Raw genomic sequence first — 24,138 nt, forward strand, 5'->3', positions numbered from 1 at the left:
ATTCACAACTGTGGGGGACTATCAGTCTCCTACATTAGATTGGCAGTCCGTGATTCAGATTCCCATGCTGTGTGACTGTGGGTAAGGCACTTAAGCTCTCTGAGCCTCAGTGTCTTCAGTAACAGGTAATTTTATTGAGCACGTACTATGTGCCATGTACTATGTGCTAAGTACTCTAAATGCACTATCCCATTTGATCCTTACAGCACCTATGAGTGGGTACTATAATCATCCCATGTTACAGATGAAGAAACTGTCACTATTGTTAGGACTACCATCATTATCATTATTGTCTTTTTTTTTTTTTTTTTTAAGACAGACGCTCTGTCACCCAGGCTGGAGTGCAGTGGTGTAATCTCAGCTCACTGCAATCTCTGCCTCCCAGGTTCAAGAAATTCAAGCAATTCTCATGCCTCAGCCTCCCAAGTAGCTGGGACTATAGGCAGACACCAACACACCCAATATTTTGTATTTTACTAGAGATGGGATTTCACCATGTTGCCCAGGCTGGTCTTGAACTCCTGAGCTCAAGCGGTCCACCCACCTCGGCCTCCCAAAGTGCTGCGATAAGAGGTGTGAGCCACCATTCCTGGCCTATTGTTGCCATTCTTTTGTCTACTACCAAGCCTAGTGCACAGCAGACAGTCAAATTCAGCAAAATTCAAGTATGGCTAGAACTGGAACCAGCCTTGGATAGGAAGGAGTTTCCAAAACACAGCTCTGCGCATGCTGTAGAACACGCAGGCCTGGCCCTGTCCTGGCTGGGGTGAACCTATCTTTGGAGGCTGATGCTGGCAGTCTGTTGTGGCTGGAGACTTGGGGTGGCCTCCTTTCACTTCTCACATCAACCCTGCCTCTACCCACAGAAACAGACTCTGCCCAAACCTATCCTGCAATGCACAGAGCCCGGTGGCAAACAAGCCACCTGGATAAACCATGCCCAAGGCTATGGGGGTCCCGGGAGGCTGGCTGGAGGCAATATCGTGCACATTTGTGACCAGAGTAGCTCGGACTTGCTTCCGTTAGCTCACAGGTACATCTGTGCTTCAAGATCAACACCCTACCCCCAGCCTGTGTTTTCTAGGATCCCCTCCAAGCATTTCCCAGTAGCCCCAGGGCTGCTTACAAGGTTCTCTGCCCATCACCCCCAACGTGGCTGAGCTGGGACCACATCTGCACCTGGCCTGACTCTTCTACCAGGATGCCCCCCAAGACCAACATGGATCCCTGAGCCCCCCTCACCAGGAAGGCTGGGGGTGCCTCCACATGGCTGCTGCACCTGCTGTTGGAAATGGAGGCTCCAAAAACAGTTGGCTGGGCACAGTGGCTCACACCTGTAATCCCAACACTTTGGGAGGTCAAGGAGGGCAGATCACCTGAGGTCAGCATGGCCTGGTCTGGCCAACATGGTGAAACACAATCTCTACTAAAAATAAAAAATTAGCCACGCATGGTGGTGTGCACCTCTAGTCCCAGCTACTCAGGAGGCTAAGAGAGGAGAATTGCTTGAACCCAGGAGGTGGAGGTTGCAGTGAGCTGAGATCGTGTCACTGCACTCCAGCCTGGGCAACAGAGCAAGACTCTATCTCAAAAAAATAAAATAAAATAAACAAAAATAAAAGTGAAGTGGGTATTCCTACTAAACACTCCACTTGGGGCCTGGGAGAAGGGAAGCAAATGTCTGTCTGCTCCCCCAACTGCACCCAGCCATGGCTTGTACCACGGCCAAGTTGCCTGGGTCTGTGGAATCACCAAGTTCTTCTGACTCACTCCACATACCCCCAAACACCCCCAGACTCCCTTCCTGCCACTCCCCTAGCTCAGGCACACATGCAGTGCTTGGGGCCTGGGTTAAGTCTGTGCCTTGTGGTGAGTGCTGCCTGGAGGCCCCAGTGTCTGTCTGAGGACGGTCTCAGCTGGGTCACCCCTGCTGCAAACAGGTTTTTACATTCTCGAACTTCTCCTGGGGTGAAGGGGGAGTCCTGTCTCTCTTCCTCCTGAGGCCTCCTTTTTTGTTGTTTTTCTTTTTTCAGCCCAAAGTTTTACTGATTTGTCAAATTATTATTATTTTTTTTTTGAGACGGAGTCTCGCTCTGTTGCCCAGACTGGAGTGCAGTGGCACAATCTCAGCTCATTGCAACCTCCGGCTTCTGGTTCAAGCGATTCTAACTGCCTCAGCCTCCTGAGTAGCTGGGATTACAGGCATGTGCCACCACACTCAGCTAATTTTTTATATATATATATCTTTAGTAGAGATGAGGTTTCACCATGTTGGCCAGGATGGTCTCCATCTCTTGACCTTATGATCCGCCTGCCTCAGCCTCCCTAAGTGCTGGGATTACAGATGTGAGCCACCATGCCTGGCTGTGGTCTCCTGATGTTAGTGAGTAGCCATCCAGGTACCCACAGGCAAGGATGTGGTCAAATCGCCTTACCAGCGGCTCTGAACAATTTGACCTGCTACTGAGATGCTGGGGAAAGGAGGAGGAGGGCGCTCCCACTTCTAAGAGTTCACGTTCTCACAATATTCCTGTGCACAGGTGAGAAAACCGAGGCCTGAAAAGTGTCAGCCTAAACCATGACAGTCCTTGCCCCGAACCCAGAATCAGGGCCAGGCCTGAGGAAGTAGGGAATGCAGTCAGATCTGTCCTCCCGTGTGTCTTCAGGACCCTGGAGCCTGCCCCTCCTGCTTCCTCTCGAGGAAGGCCTCAGAAGACCCACATTTGATCGCAGGACAGAAGCTGGGCTGAGAGACAAGGGTTTTGGCCGCCACAGGGGAAACTCTGGGCTCAGAGCTGCCAAAGTGACTCACGGCCTCACTGGGAAGCAGCTGACGGTCCTTGTCTGTGCCTTACAAAACCACAGCAGGCTGTGAGTGACAGCCGGCTACTCTGAGTGTCGGAGGAATGTTGTTGCCAGACAGGTTCCTGAGGCATCTGCTGAGCTGCGCTCCAGAAACCAGCCCTGGGCAGCTGCCACACCAGGCCACCTCCACCCCGCCCCACAACCAGGACTCGAGGAGGGCACCCCACCAACCTCAGCAGAACCATCCCCTCAGGGATGTGTGGAGGTCAGCCGCTGCCACTAAGGACAGCTACCCTTCCATGCAGGAACTCACGGGAAACCACGACCAGGGAATCCATTCCTCCCGACTCCCAGCAAGACTTGAGGCCAGGGAGGTGGGAGGGGTCTCCCTTCGACCTAATCTGTAGCAGTCACTACGGACCTTGAGCCATGATGCTAAGAAGGATAACAATAATAATCACAGCTAACCTTTCTCGCTCACTACACGCTGGGTGGCATGGAGCACTTTTTCTGAATGATCACATGCATTCATTTCCTGGGGCTGCCGTAGTAAATTGCCACAAATTGCATGGCTTAAAACAACAGAAATGTATTCTCTCGGCCAGGTGAGGTGGCTCACACCTGTAATCACAGAACTTGGGGAGGCTGAGGCAGGTGGATCACCTGAGGTTAGTTCAAGACCAGCCTGGCCAACATGGCAAACCCCATCTCTACTAAAAATACAAAAGTTAACCAGGCGTAGTGGTGGCAGGATGTAATCCCAGCTATTCAGGAGGCTGAGGCACGAGAATTGCTTGAACCTGGGAGGCAGAGGATGCAGTGAGCTGAGATCACACTGTAGCATTCCAGCCTGGGTGACAGAGACTCTGTCTCAAAAATAAGAAAAAAGAAAGAAAGAAAGAAAAACAAATGTATTCTCTCACTGCTCTAGAAGCCAGAAACCCAAACTCAAGGATGGAAGCAGGTGATCTTCAGTGCACCTTGGCTTATGGGCAGGTCACCTCAACCTCTGTTTCCATCTTCACATGGTGTTTTCTGTGTATCTATGGCTCTGTGTCCAAATCTCCCTCTTCTTAGAAAGACATCAGTCATATTGCACTTAAGGCCGACGCTAATTCAGTATGACCTCTGCATATATCTGCAAAGGCCTTAGTTCCAAATAAGGTCATAGTCCCAGGGCTCCACATGGATATAAATTTGGGGGGAACACTATTCTTTTTATTTTTATTTTTATTTTTTAGAGATGGAGTTTCTCCATGTTGGTCAAAGTGGTCTCGAACTCCCAACCTCAGGTGATCCGCCCGCCTCGGCCTCCCAAAGAGCTGGGATTACAGGTGTGAGCCACTGTGCCCAGCCTGGCAGAACATTATTCAACTCAATACACCTCATGTAATCCTATTCATAAGACCGATACTGCTTTTATCCTCAGAGGCTCAGAGAGGTTAAACAACTTGCCAGAAATCACCCAGCCTCTGACTCTAGAACCCACACCACAACATTCCACCCATCACCATCATCATCATCACCATCTTCTCATAGAAGCTCAGCACTTCATCATTTACAACACCATTTCACTTCTCACATCAGCCCTGCCTCTACCCACAGAAATAGACTCTGCCCAAACCAGTCCTGGTGGCACACAGCCCTGTGGCAAACAAGCCACCTGGATAAACGGTGGCCCATCTATCCATGGATAAATGGTCCATCATCTACAAAGCTTCTCCTGGCCATTGTCACATTTTCTTTTCTCTCTCTCTTTTTTTTTGAGATGTATTTTCACTCTTTTTGCCCAGGCTGGAGTGGAGTGGCATGATCTCTGCTCACTGCAACCTCTGCCTCCTGAGTTCAAGTGATTCTCCTGCCTCAGCCTCCCAAATAGCTGGGACTATAGGTGTGTGCTGTGATGCCTGGCTCATTTTTGTATTTTTAGTAAAGATGGGATTTCACCATGTTGGCCAGGCTGGTCTCGAACTCCTGACCCCAAGTGGTCTACCCGCCTCAGCCTCCCAAAGTGCTGGGATTACAGGGATGAGCCACCATGCTTGGTCTATTGTTGTATTTTCTTGCACTACCCAAGTCCCAACACAACCTTGAGGGGCTTGGGAAGCAGTTGATAAAGGAAACAGTGGGCTCCATTAATTAACGTGTCTTTTGAGACAGGGTCTCACTCTGTCACCCAGGCTGGAGTACAGTGGCACAATCACAGCTCATTGTAGTGTTGACATCCCAGGCTCAAGTGATCCTCCCACCTCAGCCTCTCCAATAGCTGGGATTATAGGCATGTGCAACCAAGCCCAGATCGTTTATTTTTTTATAGAGACTGGATCTCACTATGTTGCCCAGTCTGGTCTCAAACTCCTGGGCTCAAGGGATCCTCCTGCCTCGGCCTCCCAAAGTGCTGGGATTATAGATGTGAACCACCCGCCCGGTTGAGTAGCAGGTCTTTTGACCCCAGATCCAGCATACTGCACCATGTAGGCTCCAAATGGAGACTTGATGGGAACATTCCAAGGCTTTATAAACCCCTCAAGGCTATTTGTCCAGTGAGATCAATGGCACTGCTATGTTTACTGATAACACCCACTTCAGCTACACCTGCCAAGCTCATAAAACATATTGTAAACCTGCTGCTTAAATTTACCTCCTCAAATATCAGTGCCTCATCCTGTCTGTTCTCTGCCAGCAGCAAGGCCAGCTATTTGAGCAGTGACAATGCGGAAAAAATCCAAGAATCCAGGGAGCCCTCACAGCTCACAGCTGAGCCATGGAGTCTGGGGAGACAGTAGCAGGTGTGGTGTGTGCTGTTCCTCCAGCTGCTCCCAGCCAAGAAGGGTCGAGATCCAGGCACAGCCCCACTGTTAGCCCCACCCTAGATATGGCTCCAGGATGGTCCAGCGTCGTCTCAATTAATGCTCACAGGGGTCCCATATTTTTTGAGAGACAGGATCTCACTCTCTCACCCAGGCTGGAGTGTAGTACAGCGGTGTGATCATAGCTCACAGCAGCCTGGAATCTCTGGGCTCAAGCGATCCCCCCACCTCAGCCTCCTGAGTAGCTGGGACTATAGGTGCACGCCATAACACTCAGCTAATTTTTAAATTCTTTGTAGAGATGGGGTCTCACTGTGTCTCTCAGGCTCATCTTGAACTCCTGGACTCAAGTGGTCCTCCCACCTCAGCCTCCCAAAGTGCTGGGATTACAGGTGCGAGCCACTGTGCCCAGCCCAGAGTAATCGGAAAGTTGATAGCTCCCAGTTATTCACTATCTTAACTTCCTGGTTTATTTCCTTCACTGCACTTACCAAAACCTACAATTACCCTGTTTATTTACCATCTGCTTTTTTTTTTTTTTTTTGAGACGGAGTTTCGCTCTTGTTACCCAGGCTGGAGTGCAATGGCGCGATCTCGGCTCACCACAACCTCCGCCTCCTGGGTTCAGGCAATTCTCCTGCCTCAGCCTCCTGAGTAGCTGGGATTACAGGCACGCGCCACCACACCCAGCTAATTTTTTGTATTTTTAGTAGAGACGGGTTTCTTAATTGTCTTTCTCTCATGAGGACAAGAGGCAAGGACTTTGTCTTGTTCCCTGCTGACTCTAGCACTCATCACAGTGCTTTCATGTAGGTCTTCAGTGGCTATTTGTTGAATGAATAAATGAATGAATTCAATAGATAACACAGGTCAGGTGCAGTGGTTCATGCCTATAATCCTAATGCAATGGGAGGCTGAGGCAGGAGCATCACTTGAACACAGGAGTTTGAGGCCAGCCTGGACAACATAGCAAGACTGCATCTAAAAAAAAAAAAAGTTTATTTAAAAAATTAGTGGGGAAGGGACTGGGGAAAAAAAAACTTAGCCAGGTGTGTTAGCACACACCTATAGTCCCAGCTGCTCAGGAAGGTGAGGCAGGAGGAGTCCTCGAACCCAGGAGTTCAAGGCTGCAGTGAGCAAAGATTATGCCATTGCACTCCAGCCCAAGTGACACAGTGAGCCTCTGTATCAAAATAAGAAAAAAAATGGAGGATCACAGCATCATAATAAATAACCCAAAGCCTGGGGAAGAATGGGCTAGCTTCTGGGTATAGCAAGGAGAATGGCCTGGGAAATGGAGGCCCAGGCAGAAGCTGGGGAAATACTGAGAGAGCAGAGAGAGGTGGTTGGGTCTTAAGCCAGGAGGACTTCTGGGAGGAGAGTGAGCAGACCTTGTGAAAGGAAGCTCTGAGGCTAGGCATGGTGGCTCACACTTGTAATCCTAGCACTTTGGGAGGCTGAGACAGGCAGAACATGAGGTCAGGAGTTCAAGACCAGTCTGCCCAACACAGTCAAACCCTGTCTCTACTAAAAATACAACACTTAGCTAGGTATGGTGGCAGGACCCTGCATCCCAACTACTTGGGAGGCTGAGGCAGGAGAATCACTTGAAACCGGGAGGTGGAGGTTGCAATGAGCTGAGATCACTCCACTGCACTCCAGCCTGGGTGACAGAGCTAGACTCTGCCCCACCCCACCCAAAAAAAAGGATGCTCTGCCTCTGGCTGTAGCTTTGGGCAGGTACAGGAAACAAGAAGAGAAACCAGGTAATTCTGCTGCGTTAGCTACAGCTACCACGACAGAGAGCAGAACAGGGAAGACTTTCTCAGTCCATCTCTGCCCCAGCCTAGACCGGGACTTAATTTAGGAGGCGGTAATTTCTAGACTCAAAGGTGAACTTTCATCCTACAATCCTCTGTGCCCATTTGCTGGTAATCTTTCCACTGTGCTGAAGACTAATTGTCCCCTTGTTTCTTGTAGGCCTGGGGAAAGTATAAAGGTCAGCTTTCTTATCTCTACTGGTACATGGTGGGGGAGAGGGTGCTATGATAGGTAGGAGATAGCTGAGGACCTTGAAAACACTTTGCTGACATCAGAATTCCAGAAGTTAAAAAAAAAACAACAGGGCCAGGCGCGGTGGCTCACGCCTGTAATCCCAACACTTTGGGAGGCCGAGGCAGGCAGATCACCTGAGGTTCAGAGTTCAAGACCTGCCTGACCAATATGGTAAAACCCTGTCTCTAAAAAAAAACAAAACAAAACAAAAAAAAAAAACAGGCCGGGCATGGTGGCTCATGTCTGTAATCCCAGGAATTTGGGAGGCTGAGGAGGGCGGAGCACCAGAGGTTGGGAGTTTGAGACCAGCCTGACCAACATGGAGAAACCCCGTCTCTACTGAAAATACAAAATTAGCCGGGCATGGTAATGCCTGTAGTCCCAGCTACTCAGGAGGCTGAGACAGGAGAATCACTTAATTCCAGGAGGCGGAGGTTGCAGTGAGCCGAGATCACGTCATTGCACTCCAGCCTGGGCAACAAGAGTGAAACTCTGTCTCAAACAACAGCACCTGTGTGGGCACAGTTCATGCCTGTAGTCCCAGCACTTTGGGAGGCTGAGGTGAGAGGATGGCTTGAGCCCAGGAGTTCAAGGCTGCAGTGAGTCTTGTTCCCGTCACTGCACTCCAGCCTGGATGACAGAGTGAGGTTCATCTCTACCAAAAACAAAAATTAGCCAGATGTGGTGGTACGCCTGTGGTCCCAGCTATTCGGGTGGCTGAGGAGAGAGGATCACTTGAGCCTGGGAGGTCAAGGCTGCCGTGAACTGTGATGGAGCCACTGCACTCAGCCTGGTTCTCAAACCAAAAACCAAAAAACTCTAAGTAAAACGGGAAACTTCCCCAAGGCACAATGGCCATGTGGTTAAGAAAATGGCCTCTAGAATAAAGCTTGGAGCCACCTCTGGGGCTGAGCCCCCTCAGGCAAATCTCTTAACCTCCCTGAGTCTGTTTCCTCCTGTGCAAAAGTAATCACGTCACTCGTCCCTCAAAGAGTTGTTGAAGAGATTAATGTGATCACCCACAGGAAGAGCCTGGGACACAGTAGCTGCTCAATACACAGGAGCACTTCTGTGCCAAGCCCTGCCGGAGGGTCCTTCCTTCTACAAAATAACTGGCCTGTCCTCTTTTAAAATGCCAATGTGACCGGGCACAGTGGCTCACGCCTATAATCCCAGCGCTTTGGAGGCCAAGCCAGGTGGATCACTTGAGGTCAGGAGTTTGAGACCAGCCTGGCCAACATGGTGAAACCCCATCTCTACTAAAAATACAAAATTAGCCTGGCGTGGTGGTGTTCGTCTGTAAATCCCAGCTACCTGGGAGGCTGAGGCAGCAGGAGAATCGCTTGAACCCCGGAGACTGAGGTTACAGTGAACCAAGATCATGCCATTGCACTCCAGTCTGGGCAACAGAGCAAGACTCCATCTCAAAAAAATAAAAGATAAATGCATTTTTTAAAAAGTAAATAAAATGCCAATGTCATGAAATACAAAGAAAAACTCAGAGACTGTTCCAGATTGAAGGCAGCACAGAGCTTGGATTTCCTTTTGCCATGAAGGACAGTCTTTTTTTTTTTTTTCAGTCAGAGTTTCACTCTGTTGCCCAGGCTGGAGTGCAGAATGCAATGGTGCAATCTCGGCTCACTGCAACCTCCGTCTCCTGGGTTCAAGCAATTCTTCAGCCTCAGCCTCCGGAGTAGCTGGAATTACAGGCATGCGCCACCATGCCCAGCTAATATTTGTATTTTCAGTGGAGACTGGGTTTCACCATGTTGGCCAGGCTGGTCTTGAACTCCTGACCTCAAGTGATCCACCTGCCTTGGCCTCCCAAAGTGCTGGGATTACAGGCATGAGCCACCGTGTCCAGCCTGCCATGAAGGACATTCTTAAAGCAATTGACAAAATCCCAATACAGCTGGTAGATTAGGTAGCAGTATTGTTTTCATGTTAATTTCATGAGTGTGATCATTGTATATTGGTTACGTAAACCAAAAATAAAATTATAAGCCCCCCCCCCCCCACCCAGCTGAATAAATCCCTCCTCTCAGCCAAGGGCATTCCAGCGTTAACTTGAAAAACAGTTCCTCACAAGCCTCACTATACTCTTTTCCCTTTTGGAATTCAGGAAAAGTCACCAGCATTAACATCAACACAGACCTTAAGTCTGATAGGAAATATTTACAATGTAGTCTCTCAGAAGCTTCATCTGCATGACAAAACCATGGTCTCTACAGCCTCTTATCATAACCCAGACATTGCTTCCTATTGATAATAACTCTTTCAACCAATTACCAAGCAGAACATTTTTAAATCAACCTATGACCTGGAAGCCCCTGCTCTGAGTTGCCCCACCCTTCCAGATAGAACCAGTGTACATCTTATATGTATGGACTCCCTAAAATGTATCTAAGCGAGCTGTACACCTTGGGCAAATGTCGTCAGGATCTCCTGAGGCTGTGTCACCAGCGCGTCCTTAACCTTGGCAAAATAAACCTTGTAAATCGATTGAGACCTGTCTCAGATACTTTGGGTTCATAAAAGAGAATTTCTTGTTTTTAGGAAATATACACCGAAGTATTCAAGGGTGAAGATGCACTATGTATGTACCTTGCTCCTTTTTTATTTTTTGTTTCTTTTGAGTTGGAGTGTTGCTCTGTCACCCAGGCTGGAGTACAATGGTGTGATCTCAGCTTACTGCAACCTCCACCTCCGGGGTTCGAGTGGTTCTCCTGCCTCTGCCTCCTGAGTAGCTGGGATTATAGGCACGCGCCACCATGCCCAGCTAATTTTTGTATTTTTAATAGAGACGGGGTTTCACCATGTTGGTCAGGCTGATCTCAAATTCCTGACCTCATGATCCACCCACCTCGGTCTCCCAAAGTGCTGGGATTACAGGCATGAGCCACCACGCTCAGCCTGTACCGTACTCTTAAACAATTTCAGATACAGAGTCTCACTCTATTGCCCAGGCTGGAGTGCAGTGATGCGATTGCAGCTCACCACAATCTCTGCCTCCTGGGTTCAAGAGATTCTCCTGCCTCAGCCTCCTGAGTAGCTGCGATTACGGGCGTGTACCACCAGGCCCACCTATTTTGTTGTTGTTGTTGCTGTTTTGTATTTTTAGTAGAGAGAGGGTTTCATCATGTTGGCCAGGTTGGTCTGAAACTCTGACCTCAAATGATCTTCCTTCCTAGGCCTTGCAAAGTTCTGGGATTACAGGCATGAGCCACCACACCCGGCCTAAACTGTTAATACTTGAGGAATTTATAGAAGAATTACGAGAATAAAGTCTGCTATTACAAAAGAAAAAAAACAAAAGAAATGCATGGTTCCTGCCCCTGCGGAGTCCTGGCAGGGAGAGCACATCCCGCTGGTGGCGAGGCTTCCAGGGAGGGTGATCAACCATCCAGGTTTGCCTGGGACTGTCCTGGTCTTGGCACTGAACGCCCTGCATGCTGGAAAGCCCCCAGGATGGTCGGTCAGCCTACTGCCAGGCAAGCTTTGTAGATGGAGATCGTGGGTGCATATGAGCCTCTGTTGGTTCAGTGAAGCTCCCTGCCTTGGGGGAACCACTGAGGCTGTCCCACCAGCCAGAGGCAGCATTGTAGTGAGTAGGCCGAGGGCAGACCAGACATTTCAGCCCACCCAATAAGAGCTGAGCCAGCGGCTTTCTGGCAAAATGAGATGTTCACTGCAGAGAACAAGATTCCAAAGCAGGTGGATCACTTAAGGTCAGGAGTTTGAGACCAGCCTAGCCAACATGGTGAAACCCCATCTCCATTAAAAATACAAAAATTAGCTAGGGATGGTGGTGTGCGCCTGTAATCCCAGCACTTTGGGAGGCCAAGGCAGGCGGATCACTTCAGGTCAGGAGTTTATAACCAGCCTGGGCAACATAATGAAACCCTGTCCCTACAAAAAAATACAAAAATTAGCCAGGCATGGTGGCACATGCCTGTAGTTCAAGCTGCTTGGGAGACTGAGGTGGGAAGATTGCTTGAGTCCAGGAGGTGGAGGTTGCAGTGAACCAAGATTGTGCCACTACACTCTAGCCTGGGTAGAGCAAGCCCCTGTCTCAAAACAAAAAACAAAGACATTCCATGTGTAGTCCTTTGCTTGAAATCACTACTGAGGCCCTATGGGTGCAATGAACAAGGCGGTGAGGCCAGTCCCACCCAGCACCCCAGCACCTTTTTCTAAACATTTTTTGTAGAGATGGGGTTCTTGCTCTATTCCCAGGTTGGTCTCCACCTCGTGGCCTCAGTGATCCTCCCGTCTTGGCTTCCCAAAGGGCTGGAATGACCAGTGTGACCCAGCACCAGTGGCACCTCTTGACCAGGCCCTCACTTAGCAAATAGTTAAACTGCCTCCCAAGCCTACTCAGTGATCACTGAGGCCAGGACCAATGAGACGGATGGATGGATGTCAGCAGGGCACTACACGACCACAGAATGTGGCCTACAGCGCAACTCATTCCAGTCCAGCCCGCCCAGCAGGTGCACTGCCCGGCCCTTGGGCAATCCCAGGCTGCTGTGCAACACAGGTGACCTCCTATGGACTTGCCTCCTGTTACCTGCTGAGGGGTGAGTCCCACACCTAAGTGAGGCCGGGGAGAGGGACCACCATCAGTCCTCAGGAGTCACTGGCCAGGCTCCTCCTCTTTGTCCCTCCCCAACAAATGCCAAGCATCTGTGCTAAAGCAAGACTCTGGCTTGACCCCAGCCTCAAAGGGAGAATGGGGTGTGCACATGGGCTTTGCACTCCCCTCATGAAAGCGTAGATACGTGTGATTATAGCAAGGATATGAGCTTGCATGCAGCAGGCTGTTAAACACCATGCCAGGAGGACGCCACTCCATTTAACCCTGAGGCCACCGTGGGGCCAGCTGTGAGTCAGGCTTTGACCTTGGCCGCCTTCCTAATTTAGAATGGCAGCTGCCCACCCAAATTAGCCACTCCACATTCAGCCTCCATTCTGCTGTTCAAATGCCTCTATCTGCTTAGGTTCTTTGGAAAACAATTCTGAGGTTCTCTTTCTTCCTTCTCTCTTTCTCTCTCTTTCTTTCTTTCTTTCTTTCTTTCTTTCTTTCTTTCTTTCTTTCTTTCTTTCTTTCTTTCTTTCTTTCTTTCTTTCTTCTTTTCCTTTTTGTTTTAGACAGGGTCTCACTGTGTCACCCAGGCTGGAGTACAGTGGCACAATCTGGACTCAATGCAGCCTTGACCTCCCAGTCTCCAGCGACCCTTCCCCCTTCAGCCTCCCAAGTAGCTGGGGACTACAGTGCCCATCACCATGATCAGCTAATTTTTTCATTTTTTGTAGCGACAGAAAAAAAAAAAACATGTTTTTTTGCCATGTTGCTTAGGCTGGTCTCAAACTTCTAGACTCAAGCTATCAGTCCACCCACCTTGGTCTCCCAAAGTGCTGGGATTACAGGTGTGAGCCACTGTACCCGGCTGTTTTCTTGTTTAACTGTTTTTAAGCCATACGTTCAAATAGTACAAACAGTGAAAAGTACGTCTCCTTCTTACTCTTTACCTCTGTCCTCTGCCCTGCTCTGAACAGAGGTAATCATTGCCACCAGCGGCTGGAGGGTCTTTGCCTGGAATAGCCCCCACATACAAACCCACACCCCAAAATGCCTGCTCCCCCGGTCATGAAGACCCAGAGCACAGTCCATGTGCTCTCCTGTGCTCTGCTTGCCACACTTCACCCTGTGGGAAAGCTCTCCCTATCACACACACAGACTTGTCCTTCTATGGTTATGCTTTTTCAGAGTGGACCCAGTTGATTGAACCAGTTCCCTGTTAACAAGTAATCGAGTTGTTTCTAGTCTTTTGCAACCACCACGCTTCCAGGAGCGTCCTCATACCTAGATCTTTGATCTCACTTACAGGTGGTAGTGACTGTTCCTAAAAGTGGAACCACTAGTGTTTCTAAATGTTTATATTTAAGTTTAAACATTGAAAAATATTGGGGTAGGAACCACCACTCTTTTGAAAATTTCATGCAAAATACCAGTTTTCTCTCCAGAAAAAAAAAGCCAAACAAAACAAAACAAAAAACGATGTGATGATTTTGCATCCAGTTTCCAGAGAGAGGCTCACAGAAGCCACGTTAGCAAGTCTTGTTAGAGGGGAAGAGAACAGGTGCAGGAAAATGTATTAAACCATGACTTTCCCGTGGGTGTGTGTCCAAGTGTGTGAGTGTTTTGATTTGGTCATCACAGAGGAAGCTGCCAATTTGTTCCGCTGATGGTGACATGCAGTGGAGTTCAGTTCTGACTCCGAAAGTCACATTCCTAATCACATTCCGCCGCCAGGGTACATACCTCTTACCGTGGTCATGCTCTGGATCGCGGGCTCCCAGAATGTGACTGCTGAGCAGAAGTGCGTCTGGGGCGGCTCCCCACGGCAATGCGCCCGGACGCTGGGGCCTGCGGCAAACCCTCCCTGCTGCTGCCGCCTCGGGACTATGAAACCAGACCCTGCTAGCAAGGCTCTGCAGCTCACACGCTCAGCTAGGCTTTAATATTTTATGCCAGCTGCCAATAAGGACTCAGGTGACAAGAGTCACTTCAGGAAAGTAGCGTGCAGAAAGCACGGACCCCATCATCTCTCATTCAGTGTCCACATCAGACCAAAGCGATCCCACAAGAGAAAAGCTAAAAGGAAGCAGACCTGCGAACAGCCTGTGGCAGGTGGGAGCCTGGCATCAGTGAGCTCAGGGTCTCACTTCAGTGGCTTGGCAGCCAGTCGCTTCCCTGGGCCATGGCCACAGGCCACATCTTGGGGCCCGGCTGGCTCTACGTCCAGCTGGGCGCTGCCTGCTGTGAAGACACGGCAAGCGCTGAGGCCAGACAGCCGAGGGCCCTAGCTGACCTTCCACTGGGCCAGTCACCAGAACAAGCATCACCAGGGCAGTTTCTACAAATCCAGAGTGGAGCCAGAGAGCCGGCCCATGCCTGACACGGAGGAGGTGCCCAACACCCTTTCCGTCAGAGTTCCTGGAGCTTCCACTCTCCCGAGCCTCACGCTGCCCATGCCACACGTCATGGCCATTTTCAGGACCACAGCCTCCCTGTCCCATGGCCGTTTGCAGGGGTTCAGAAGTCACCCCGTTGGGCTTGAGCAACCACGTGGCCATGGATGGTCAGAAACTTCCCTGGGCTGTGTGCCACACACCTTCTAGTGGGCACAGCACGTGTATCTCGTACTTTGGAGAGGAAGGAACTGAGAACTACCATTTCTGGAACCCCATGTTCTAGAAGTTTCTATCCTGAAGATGAAAGCCAATTTGTTAGCTGTGGCTTGTCCCAAGAAGAGAAAAATGCCTCACCTCGTACTGAGCACTAACCACACACCAGGTGTCAGTTGAAGCCTCTAAGGTGTGTCAGTTACTTATTTCTCCCAACAACTATTTAAGGGGACTTCTATTGTTGCACCCTCTTTTCAGGTGAGGAAACTGAGGCATGGAAAGGTGAAGCGCTTGCCTAAAGTCATGCCACCGGTAAGGAGCAGGCTGGGATTTATAACACAGGCAGCCTGCCTGCCCCCTGGCCCTCTTGGGGGCACTTCCCTGAGCTGCCCCCAGAAGACAGAATGGAAGAAGCCAGTCTGTGCTCCTCCTCCTCCTCCTCCTCGCCTTCTTCCTCATGAGGGAGCCCCTGCCCATGCCTGTCACTGTGCAACATCATCTAATGTCACCTTTACAACAGTCCTGTGAGGTAGGAAGCATGCTTAGGTCTCTTTCTCAGGTGAGGATGCCAACGTGAGGCCACCTGCCCAGTAAGGCAATGGTAGACTGGGACTCACCCTGGGGCTGTGCTGCCACTGAAGCCCAGGCCCTCTCTGGGCACTGCACGTGGAGGCCCGTGTGCAGACGTGCCCATGAGGAAATGGCCTGAGTGGCAGAAAGGCCAAGGAGCCAACATGGGTGTCGGGAGGGGGAGAGAGAGGCTGTGGCAAAGTCTTGTTTACATCTTGCCAAGGAGCTCTGCTTGTCATCATCTACCTGAGGGTGGCACCTCAGAAGACAGCCTGGGTGGGGCCCTGCTGCGCTGGGCCAGGGTCCTAGCGTGGGTTCTTGTCCCAGCTCTGCCCTGATGGATCCCATCTCTCTTGGGCCTGGGCAGAGGACAGGCCCTGACAACCTTTCTGGCCCTAATGCTTTATGATGCTGGAGAAGGAAGCAGGGCTGACAGCAGACACCTTTGCCTCTAGTGGCCTTTTAGTTAAGTGCCTGAAGAACAGCCCACTCCCCACGGGAGGCCCTCAGCCCCTCTCCACTACAAACCCAGCCCCCTCCACGCGCAAGCCTCTCACCCCCTAGCAGAGGGCAGTACCGATAGCATTACTGATTGAGCCCTAACTAGACACTAGGAGTCACAGAGCTGCCTCTCTGCTAGTCACTTGCTGTGGATTAAAACAGACGCTGTTGCTATACCCATTTTACAGATGAGAAAACTGAGGCCCAAAAAGTCAGTCAACTTACTCAAGGTCGCCACAGAGCCAAGCACAAGGCCAGCATCTCTAATAGGTCTAATAGGCACAGTGATTAGAGCCCATAATACTTTTAGGGACTCACAAAAACGAAGGGGGAAAAATGAACTTTTAGGGTGAAGAAAATGATTTTATATATAAAATCAACATTTTTACCTTTATACCACTGTAGCAGGAAAAGCTATTTTTATTTTATTTTTTTAAATTAAGAATAACCTCTGCCGGGCTCAGTGGCTCATGCCTGTAATCCCAGCACTTTGGGAGGCCGAGGTGGGCAGATCACTTGCAGTCAGGAGTTTGAGACTAGCCTGACCAACATGGTGAAACCCTGTCTTAACTAAAAATACAAAATTAGCTGTGCATGGTGGTGCATGCCTGTAATCTCAGCTACTCAGGAGACTGAGGCAGGAGAATCGCTTGAACCCAGGAGGCAGAGGTTGCAGTGAGCTGAGATTGCACCATGGCACTCCAGCCTGGGCAACAAGAGTGAAACTCTATCATAAAACAAAACAAAGAAGAATAATCTTTGATTTTTTTTTTTTGAGACAGGGTCTCACTCTGTTGCCCAGGCTGGAGTGCAGTGGTGCAATCAGGGCTCACTGCAGCCTTGACCCCCTGGGCTAAAGCAATCCTCCCACCTCAGGCCCCTGAGTAGCTGGGACCACAGGTGTATGCCACCATATCTAGCTAATTTTTAAAAACTTTTAGTAGAGATGAGGTCTCACTATGTTGCCCAGGCTGGTCTTGAACTCCTGGACTCAAGTGGGACTTCTCCCTCAGCCTCCCAAAGTGCTGGGATTATAGGTGTAAGCCACCATGCCTGGCAAAATATCTGTTTTTTAAATGTTCATTTTAGTGGCAAAACAAACTCATCAAGGCAGAAGTGCCTAGGTCTCAGGAAAGTCACCGTGCAGCCCAGAACAGGCAGACCCTGAACTCGGATGTTTCCCTCCCAGGGTCATTTCCATCAGAGAACCCTCCAGCCTCTCCCCCAGTATTAAAGCAATTACTCAGGGTAATCTTACGGAGCTGCAGAGTTGATGTCTGTCCTTGGAAGGGTCATGGCCAGATGGCCACTCGGCCACGGGCATTTGCCCAGCTGGCCACAATTCCTGTGGGCAAGTGGCCCAGGCTCAATTTTTGGCCTTCCAAGAAGCCATTGGAGCAGAGAAGCCACATGTCTGGGGCCAAGTCATTCATAAAAGAGGAACAAGGCAAGCCAGGAAACATGCTTGCCTCTGAGCTGAGAGAGGCAAGAGAAGATGGCCACGATCACCCAAAAGGACATTCCGGCTTTTCTTCTTCACCTGAAAGAAAACAATTGACAGCTCCACCAGGGGAATTCTGTCCTCAGAAGTCTAGGTATAGCCAGGGAGGAGAGAGGGCACTGGCTTTGGTGACAGGCAGATCTGGGTTTGGGTCCCCACTCAGCCATTTAATTTGCTCTGTGACCTTGAAAAAGTGACTTTACCTCTCTGTTTTCCTTCCTTCCTTCCTTCCTTCCTTCCTTCCTTCCTTCCTTCCTTCCTTCCTTCCTTCCTTCCTTCCTTCCTTCCTTTCCTTCCTTCCTTCCCTCCCTCCCTCCTTTCTTTCTCTCTCTTTCTTCCTTTCTTTCTGGAGATGGAGTCTCACACGGTCACTCAGGCTGGAGTGCAATGGTGCAATCTCAGCTCACTGCAACCTCTTCCTCCCGGGTTCAAGTGATTCTCCTGCCTCAGCCTCCTGAGTAGCTGGGATTACAGATGCTCGCCACTACGTCTGGCTAATCTTTTGTATTTTTAGTGGAGACAGGGTTTCACTATTTTGGCCAGGCTGGTCTCAAACTCCTAACCTTGTGGTCCACCCACCTCAGCCTCCCAAAGTGCTGGGATTACAGGCACGAGCCACCGCACCAACAAAAATACAGAACGCTTCATGACTGCCTGTCACCTTCCGCAGGGGCCATGCTAATCTCTGTCTCTTTCCAATTTTAGTATATGTGCTGCCGAAGAAGGAAACACTGTTTTCCTTTCTGTAACTGGGAATAATAGCCACCCCCTTCCCCCAAAGGATAGTAGTGAGAATCGGCTGAAATAAAATGCTTTTTTCTATAGTAAAGCAGTTGCAAGGAGTAAGAGCCAGAAAAATATTTATTCATTGGTTTGAGAAACAAAATCCTCGATGCCAACATTCCCAAGGCCTTGAGTAATTTTGCCACAGGCTGGCCTGAGACATTGATACATTTAGAGAAGCCATCAAACCCACAGTAACTGAGGCCACACCATGAGGTCAGCCTCTCTCTTCCCCCAGGTCTTTGAGGTGACAGTTTAGACAGGAGCTAGGAATCTTGCTAATGAAAGGAGAGCCTCATCTTCAATTAAGGCGTCACCAGAATGGGAAATTCATCAGCTCTGGTGATGGTGACTTACGCCACACTTAAGCCTTGCAAGTCCAGGATGACACAATCCAAGGCAGAAACCATGAAACTAGAACAAAGGTCTAAGTAATAAGCAGAGCTGGGAGTTCCATCCCGGTGAGCAGTGCTGTTGCTCAGCAGGTGAGCCTGCCCCGTCATGGAGACTCAGCAACTCAGCGCTAGAGTGAGAAGCACATCTTCACACCAGGGCCCTGAACGCTGTGAACCCAACGGGGGACTTTCTCACAGCCAAAATCTCTTGCGACTCTTCCAATAATAGCAACTCCCACCCAGCCCCTTCTTTCCAAGAGCAGTGCTTTTCAAACCGCACTGTGCACACAAATCAGCTGGGATATTATAATGCATCTTGGCCAGGCGTGTTGGCTCACGCCTATAATACCAGCACATTGGGAAACCAAGGCAGGTGGATCATGAGGTCAGGAGTTCGAGACCAGCCTGATCAACATGGTGAAACCCTGTATCTACTAAAAATACAAAAATTAGCCAGGTGTGGTGGCACTCATCTGTAATCCCAGCTACCTGGGAGGCTGAGGCAGGAGAATTGTTCGAACCTGGGAGGCGAAGGTTGTAGTGAGCTGAGACCATGCTATTGCACTCCAGACTGGGTGACAGAGCAAGACTCGGTCTCAAAAAAAAAAAAAAATGCATCTTAAGGCTCATGTCTGTAATCCCAACATTTTAGGAAGCCAAGGCAGGAGGATCACTTGAGGCTAGGAGTTCGAGACCAACCTGGGCAACATGGGCACAAGACTCCAGTTTCTACATAAAAATATTGTTTTTTAATTAGCCAGGCATGGTGGTATGTGCCTGTAGTCCCACCTATGCAGGTGGCTGAGGCAGGAGGATCGCTTGAACCCAAGAGGTCCAGGCTGCTGTAAGCTATGATCATACCACTGCACTCCAACCTTGGCAACAGGAAAAAAAGAAAAGAAAGAAATACAGCTTAAGCTTTAGTGGGCCTTGAGACTCTACATGTCTAACAAGCTCTCTGTGGATACAGCTGGTGCACAATGAGGGCCTAGACTTTCCTTGGGCTCCATGGACACCTTGGGTTGCCCATCACCAGGCAGATCCAGGAACCCTGATCAGTTTGTACCCAAGATTTTGGGATTCAAGCAGCCAACAGCACAAATATAAACTGGATCCCTCTTGATTTCTTTGGGGTTGAGGGGAAAGGGATGGGATACAAAATGAATTAAACATAAACATCTGCAGCAGGATAATTTATTGCAAGGTGAATTTTTTTTTTTGAGACGGAGTCTCATTCTGTCACCCAGGCTGGAGTGCAATGGCGCAATCTCAGCTCACTGCAACCTGTGCCTCCCAGGTTCAAGCAATTCTCTTGCCTCAGACTCCCAAGTAGCTGGGACTACAAGCATGGGCCACCACGCCCAGGTAATTTCTCTATTTTTTAGTAGAGACTGGGTTACGCTATGTTATCCAGGCTGCTCTCAAACTCCTGACCTCAGGTGATCCACCTGCCTTGGCCTCCCAGAGTGCTGGGATTACAGGTGTGAGCCACCACGCCTGACTGGCCTCTTTTTCTTGATAAAGTCTCGCTCTGTTGCCCGGGCTAGAATGTCGTGGTGCTATCTTGGCTCACTGCAATCTCGGCTCACTGCAATCTCTACCACCCAAGTTCAAGTGATTCTCATGCCTCAGCCTCCCAAGTAACTGGGATGTGCCACCACATCCGGCTAATTTTTGTATTTTTAGTAAGGACGAGATTTCACCACGTTGGCCAAGCTGGTCTAGAACGCCTACCTATCAGGTGATCTGCCCACCTTGGCTTCCCAAAGTGCTGGGATTACAGGCGTGAGCCACTGTTCCTGGCCACAAGGTGGTTTTTTTCTCTCCCAGCATACTGTCCTTCCCCTAATACACACATACCCTCTTCAGATAGCAAGACCCTTTGATGCCTTCTTGCCATGGAGATTTTAAAATTTCAACTAATTTCAGAAGTCAGGCACTTTCCTTTAAAAACAGAGGGCTCTGGGTAAAGTCCATCCTCTCCCATCACTCCTACTCCTCACCCCCTCCCTGCCTTAGGACACCCCTACTGATATTTAGGCAAAGATATTTTAAAAGAGGGATGCTCGAAGGATCATGTTGAGCTGGCTCTTCTTTTCTGTTATTAAAAATATATAAACTGGCCAGGCGCGGTGGCTCACACCTGTAATCCCAGAACTTTTGGGAGGCCCGGGCAGGTGGATCACCTGAGGTCAGGAGTTCGAGACCCATCTGGCCAACAAGGGGAAACCCTGTCTCTACTAAAAATACAAAAATTAGCCAGGGTTGGTGGCAGGTTCCTGTAATCCCAGCTACTCAGGAGGCTGAGGCAGAAGAATTGCTTGAACCTGGGAGGCAGAGGTTGTAGTGAGCCAAGACCACTGCATTCCAGCTTGGATGACAGAGCAAGACTCTGTTTTAAAAAAAATGTGTGTATTATATATATATACACACACACCCATATTTTTTTACATATTATATATGTATTTTGAAACAGAGTCTTACTCTGTCACCTATATATATATTTTTATATATAAATATATTTTTATGTATGTATAAATAAAATTCACTTTGGGTGAGTTTCCCATTGTGATGACATCTGGGGAGGGGAGAGGTCCTAAAATTACTGAAGAGGAATTTATGGCCATCTCTCTTTAAAGAAGCTTGGGCTCAGACCTAGAGAGTATTGGTAGCATTTTTAAAAGTGGTATCATACCTCCTACATATACTTAGTTTAATAATATTGAATATTTAGTAATGCATTTACTTTTAAAGTAATATATGTACTATAACTTAGCAACATATTATCAAATGAATTCTTTAATGAAAAATTCCAAAAGGTTACCATCTGTAAAAATAATCTCCCAGCACTGTTTTCTTTTCTTTCTTTCTTTCTTTTTTTTTTTTTTTCAATAGAGACAGGGTTTCACCATGTTGGCCAGGCTGGTCTTGAACTCCTGACCTCAGGTAATCCACCTGCCTCGGCCTCCCAAAGTGCTGGGATTACAGGCATGAGCCACCGCACCCAGCCAGTACTGTTTCTTAGTGGAGTTCTCCTGGTCTTAAATATTCTAGGCTAGGAAACATTGGTTTGTCCCTGAGCAAACTGCACTCTCTGAGTTTTTTTTTTTTTTTTGAGATGGAGTCTCACTTTGTTGCCCAGGCTGGAGGGCAGTGGCGTGATCTTGGCTCACTGCAACCTCTGCCTCCCAGGTTCAAGCGATTCTCCTGCCTCAGCCTTCTGAGTAACTGGGATTATAGGCATGTGCCACCACGTCTGGCTAATTTTTTTTGTATTTTTAGTAAAGACAGGGTTTCACCATGTTGGTTAGGCTGGTCTCGAACTCCTGACCTCATGATCCGCCCGCCTCGACCTCCCAAAGTGCTAGGATTACAGGCATGAGCCATCCTGCCCAGACCACCTGACATTTTTCAAACATTAAAAAAATTATCTTAAAAGTTTTACACATTATACAATTCATTCATTATTCAGTAAACATTTCACCTTGATCCTTTTTTCTTTTTCTTTTTTGTTTGTTTTTTTATTAAGACAGGGTTTCACCCTGTTGGTCAGGCTAGTCTTGAACTCCTAACCTCAGGTGATCCGCCCACCTTGGCCTCCAAAGTGCTTGGATTACAGGCGTGAGCCACTATGCCCGGCCAATCCTTTTTTCAAAGTGTTAAAATTCTGAAGTCTCTGTAAAATAAAAATATCTTTAAATTTTTATTTCTTTATAATTTTATTATTTTTGGAGACAGGTTCTTGCTCTGTTGCCCAGGCTGCAGTGCAGTAGTACCATCATGGTTCACTGTAGCCTCAATCCCCTGGCTCAAGCCACCCTCCCACCTCAGCCTCCGGAATAGCTGGGACTACAGGCACACGTCACATGCCCAGCTAATTTTTTTTTATTTTTGTAGAGACTGGGTCTCGCTATGTTGCCCAGATTGCTCTTGAACTCCTGGCCTCAAGCAATCCCCTTGCCTTAGCCTCCCAAAGTGCTGGGATTACAGACATGAGCCACTGTGTCCTGCAAAAATACCTTTAGGTACCATCTAGATTGGGTGTTTCCTGTTGGTGTCTCTACTGCAGGCAACTCTGCAGAGGCAGCGATTCATGAGCTGTGCTCAAACCTTTGCCATCACTGCCGCCAATATCCTTTCCCAAGGAGGTAGATGTGAGAAACGGGGAGATCCTTGGACATGATAGTAAAATTCGGGAGGAAAAAAGAATGCAACAGAAAAGCTGCTTTCTTGTGCTTTCCTCTTTGCTAAGATTGGCTCTCTGCAGGTCCCTCCTTCCATGAATAAGAACAGAGGCGGGTTCTATCTTTTATTCTAGTTACAGTCATGGGAGAGATGCGGCCTCTTCCCCCAAGGCACAATAGCACTGATATTTGAAGTCAGTGATAGATGATTTCATCAAAAGGTTTTGGCAACAGAAACTAGCAAACGACTTACTTAAAAACAGAACAGAATGGAAAGCATCAAAATCCAATCAGCTCATTGATCACCAGGGAGAAAAAAATGAATGTGTGTTTCTTGTGTCTCAGCCTGCTCTAAAAGATGAAACTGGAATGCATTTCAGAAAGCAGCAAAGATGTGAGTACAGGACGTTAAAGCACTGTGATCATTTGATAGTAGTTTTCCTTTGTGGATTTCTCGTGGCAACCAATACTAATATAGTAGGAGTTAACGTCTGCTGGGTACTTATTACATGTCAGCATTTTCTTTGGTATTTTATTAGTTACCAGAACAACCCAATGAGGTAAGTACTACTCTTGTCAGCCCTGTTTCATAGACTAGGAACAGAGGAACTCTGATTCACCCAGTTTTGAGTGATTCACCCAAAGTTTTGTGGCTAACAAAACTCCATTCCAGCCCAGGCGCAGTGGCTCATGCCCGTAATCCCAACACTTTGGGAGGCCGAGGCAGGTGGATCACTTGAGGTCAGGAGTTCCAGACCAGCCTAGCCAACACGGAGAAACTCTGTCTCTAATAAAAACATAAAAGTTAGCCTGACATAGTGGTGTGTTCCTGTAACCCCAGTTACTCGAGAGGCTGAGGCATGAAAATGGCTTGAACCTGGGAAGCAGAGGTTGCAGTGAGCTGAGATCGCACCATTGCACTCCAACCTGGGCAACAGACAAGACTCCATCTCAAAAAAAAAAAGAGAGAGAGAGAGAGAGAGAGAGAAACTCCATTCCAGCCCGGGCACCTGTCTCCAGGCCCTCATTTCCAACCCAGAACACACTAGATTTCAGAGTGAACCCAGTCACCAGCCTGAAGCTGGCATTCGGATTGCACTTCTCAGGGAACTCAGGTTGGTGCAGGAATGTTCTGCTTTGTTTTGAGTCAAGGCCTTTGTCACCCAGGCTGGAACGCGGTAGCAAGGTCATGGGCTCATTGCAGCCTTGACCTTCCTGGGGTTTAGAGATCCTCCCACTTCAGGATTCCAAGTAGGTGGGACTACAGGCATTCCACCACGCCTGGCTAATTTTTGTATTTTTGGTAGAGGCAAGGTTTCACCATGCTGCCCACGCTAGCCTGG

The 24,138-nt window shown here is 48.8% G+C and overlaps 1 protein-coding gene, 1 non-coding gene and 1 pseudogene across 7 annotated transcripts in view; 1 reads left to right on the top strand and 2 right to left on the bottom strand.

Moving 5' to 3' along the window:
- Positions 1-24,138, bottom strand: part of KIFC3 (kinesin family member C3) — a 106,349-nt gene that overhangs the window by 55,394 nt on the left and 26,817 nt on the right. The window lies entirely within an intron of this gene.
- Positions 1,141-3,339, top strand: LOC144580592 (uncharacterized; annotated as a pseudogene).
- Positions 18,062-18,165, bottom strand: LOC118149858 (U6 spliceosomal RNA). Its single transcript, XR_004737567.1, has one exon. It is a non-coding gene; the product is annotated as a U6 spliceosomal RNA (small nuclear RNA).

The sequence above is a fragment of the Callithrix jacchus genome, chromosome 20 (genome assembly GCF_049354715.1).
Source record: "Callithrix jacchus isolate 240 chromosome 20, calJac240_pri, whole genome shotgun sequence".
Taxonomy (NCBI): domain Eukaryota; kingdom Metazoa; phylum Chordata; class Mammalia; order Primates; family Cebidae; genus Callithrix; species Callithrix jacchus.